The sequence below is a fragment of the Capsicum annuum genome, unplaced genomic scaffold (genome assembly GCF_002878395.1).
Source record: "Capsicum annuum cultivar UCD-10X-F1 unplaced genomic scaffold, UCD10Xv1.1 ctg3821, whole genome shotgun sequence".
NCBI lineage: Eukaryota > Viridiplantae > Streptophyta > Magnoliopsida > Solanales > Solanaceae > Capsicum > Capsicum annuum.
Window position 1 is genome coordinate 63,996 of NW_025845332.1, and position 3,384 is coordinate 67,379.

General features: G+C 33.3%; 1 non-coding gene and 1 pseudogene across 1 annotated transcript; both read left to right on the forward strand.

Moving 5' to 3' along the window:
* Window positions 1-2,261: 2,261 nt before the first annotated feature.
* On the forward strand, window positions 2,262-2,379 carry LOC124891594. Its single transcript, XR_007049756.1, has one exon. It is a non-coding gene; the product is annotated as a U5 spliceosomal RNA (small nuclear RNA).
* Window positions 2,380-3,033: 654 nt separating this feature from the next.
* On the forward strand, window positions 3,034-3,182 carry LOC124891593 (annotated as a pseudogene).
* Window positions 3,183-3,384: the final 202 nt, after the last annotated feature.

Below are 3,384 nucleotides of genomic sequence, written 5' to 3' on the forward strand. Positions count from 1 at the left end.
TCCCGCCATTTTAATTTACAATAGTGAATCTTTTCAAAACATTTCACAATTTTTTTCCCATCATTTTAATCTATAACAATGAATAATTGATTTAAATAATTGTAACACATTTTTGCTTTGCTTTGAGGGTTTTTAAAAAGACTAAAAAAATTGAAACTATTTCTTAATTTTACGTCTTACATTTTATTTTTGTTTCGACTATGTTAATCCGTTGGCATAATATTTCATGCGCAAAGACGAAAGTCTTGCAATTAATCTGAAACCTATATATACTAGTTCAACAATACTAATTATATTTGAGATGAAAAAAAAATGTTGTTGCAAAAAAGTGTACAAAATTAAAAAAGGGTATTTTTGTAAACAAACATTTCTTTTATAGAAATTATGTAAGATGTATTATTTTTTATACATCAAACTAAACAATGTATAAGAAATAATACATGCATAACTAATACAAGCATAAGTAATACAAACATTACTAATGCAAGCATTACTAATACATTATATTTTGCATTGACCTTATACACTCTACCAAACGACCCTTTAATGTCTATAGGGTCATATTTGCTCCTAATCTTTAATAGCGAAGACATATTTGGACCAAACTTGTAACAGAGGGCATATTTGAACCTTTTTACAAAGTTCAGGGGCATATTTGACTCTTTTCCCTTTGGATAATGATAACGTGTTTTTCCTTTTAGGGACCTAAATATTTTATTACCAAAAAGTATTAACATTCTGATTTCTGTACATAGTCAAAACTGTGTTGGTATATATGGCCACCAAGTAGTTAAATAAAATGAACTCCCTATGACATCAAAGCAATAATATTCAAAAAATTAGACCACACTATTTTTGTGGTAATCAAGGATGGATCACTAGTTTTGGCCTCGAATATCCTGTGATTTCTCTCAATCCATATGTGATATACTGCATATGTAGTGCTCATTCTGAAGATTTTGGCAACAGCTCCTTTCCCTCTAGCATTCATAGTCATCCAATCCAACTCTTCTTCCATGACTTTGCTTGTCTGCTTGTACCTTGTAATTGTAGGAGTAGTCACATGAAAAGATTAAATTGTCACTGGAATAAATTCCCCCACTGCACAAAACACACTACCGGTTATCTATGATTCCCCGTTGCATTAACTTGTTTTAGGTGTGTAGTCTTCTCAGAGCTGCTAGTCTTGTAATGAAAATCCATCTAGGTGATCCAGGATTATTGCAAATGATCCTTCTCCAGGGAACCTTTTCAAAGTCACCCCTCATTGCAATGTGCATCTTTTTGATGGAGTATTGTTGTAGATTTGTTAGTTCAGATATATGGATCCTTGTATCTTGTAAGTGTTTCTTTTTCTTCAGTATCTTCCGGACCACCCATGAGGCTTGGGAGGGTGCACAATTCCAAATATTCCTTACTTTGATATAATAACGGTGAACCCACTTCACCCGTAAGTTGTCCTTTTTGCAACATAAGTTCCATAGCAACTTAAGAATTGCAGCTCTATTCCAGATAGTAGTATCTAGAATATTTAAACCGCCAGCTGTTCTAGACAACACATTTTAAATCTTTTGGAAATAATTGAACATGTTTGATCCAAAGTGAAAAATGTCACTACATATTAAGAATTTATCTTTGGATTGTTTTAGCCCAACAACATACTGATACTTCCATCACATTGGCGACACCCAATAAAGTTACTAGCCAATGATTTAAAACTAAATGCTTTTTGTTCTTATCAACTCCCCATGAACTTCTTCTGGGGAGTGATACAAACACATCACCATTACAAACTATGTTAGCTTGAACTCTAAAAGAAAACTGACTTGTGTATCAAGAGGATCTGATAGTACAGGTTCAACAACATTTTTGGACAGTCCGAGCAATATAGATTATAAGGACAACTTAGAGTAAACAAACAACTGCTTTATTTTCTGCTTCTGCCTATTGGGTCCTTCAGTATACACTTAAACTTGTATTGGAATTTCGCTATTAAAGATGCTGAGTCCAAAATATCCTTATGACATTACGTTGCTTAACTTATGAGTATATATTTCCAATTTATCAAACAAGAAAGTATACAAGTCTTTTTCTATTTGGAAAAAATAACATTTTGATATTCAATCATTCACAATATATTGAAGAAGCAGAGACCAATATTATAACGAAGTGAGGTGCGAGTACCACATCGATAAACCACAAGTAACACAAACTTTGTTGTAATATATACAGGCAGCAGATGTAAGTTGGAGAAGTCACACAGCCACGCAGTGAGCACAAAGCGAATTATTCTTTTGCCTTTTACTAAAGATTACCGCGTGTGCACTGCAATTAGTGGTATATGTCATTTTTTGGAGGGGTTCTCTTCTTTAGAGTACCCCGACAATTCTAGTTTCAACATTTTATTCAATTCTAGTTTCAATTTTTTATTCATGCGTATTTCTTATTCTTGGCTTTTATTATTTTGTATGAGTGAAATTCAGTCTGCAAAACAAAAAATGCAATAAAATACAGCCAAGAGTATACATAAATGTGCCATTTAACATGCAAAATAGACACTCAAATCGCGTGAAGTGCACGTCCTATATATTAAATCATATGAGATTTGACATGTAAAAGGCCAAGTCATGTATTATGCCATTTCTACCAATCTTTTTATTGTTCAAAAAGGAAAAAAACTCCTGCCGCTTATTTTGCAGGAGGGAGTTTATCGATAGTTGTGGGGGGACCGAAGATAAAGTAGTTGTTACCTTATAGAATTAGTCGTAGTGCAGATATATTAGCTAAGACACCACAGTTGTGTGAAGTAAAAAAAAAGGAAAATAACACTATGGATGTGTTTGACATGATGGAATCTTTATTTTATTTGAATTTCCCATGAATATGGTAAACATTTGATTGTTGTCTACCTGGTTTGCTATAAATGCAAACAACAAAAATAAAAAAAATGGACAAATTTCCCTCATCGGCTGACACAAAAGAAAAATGAGGATCTGGATGAATATAAAAGAATACGAAGGAACACTAGGAAACATACTTCCATGGACGGGGTTAATGGACGATAAATAAGACCCATAACCTAGGTTGATGACTTTCATTGAACTTTAGGAGGGTGGCCACCTAAAGTCGGTTCAAGTGGTCATGTTTTAACTACTGTGTTGTTGACACATATGTGACTACCTGTTCCACTGATGTGTAGCACTGATAGGAGTAGATATGTAGTGAGTTAGTTAGTTGTATATTGCCGAGTCAGCTGTATAAGGGGTTGAAAGTTGTTAGAGGTTGTTAGATAATGTTTAGTTAGGTGCAATGAGGTGTCAAATAGAATATTCTAGAAGGAGATAGTTATTAGATATTTTGTATATCTTTCATAGCCTATATAAG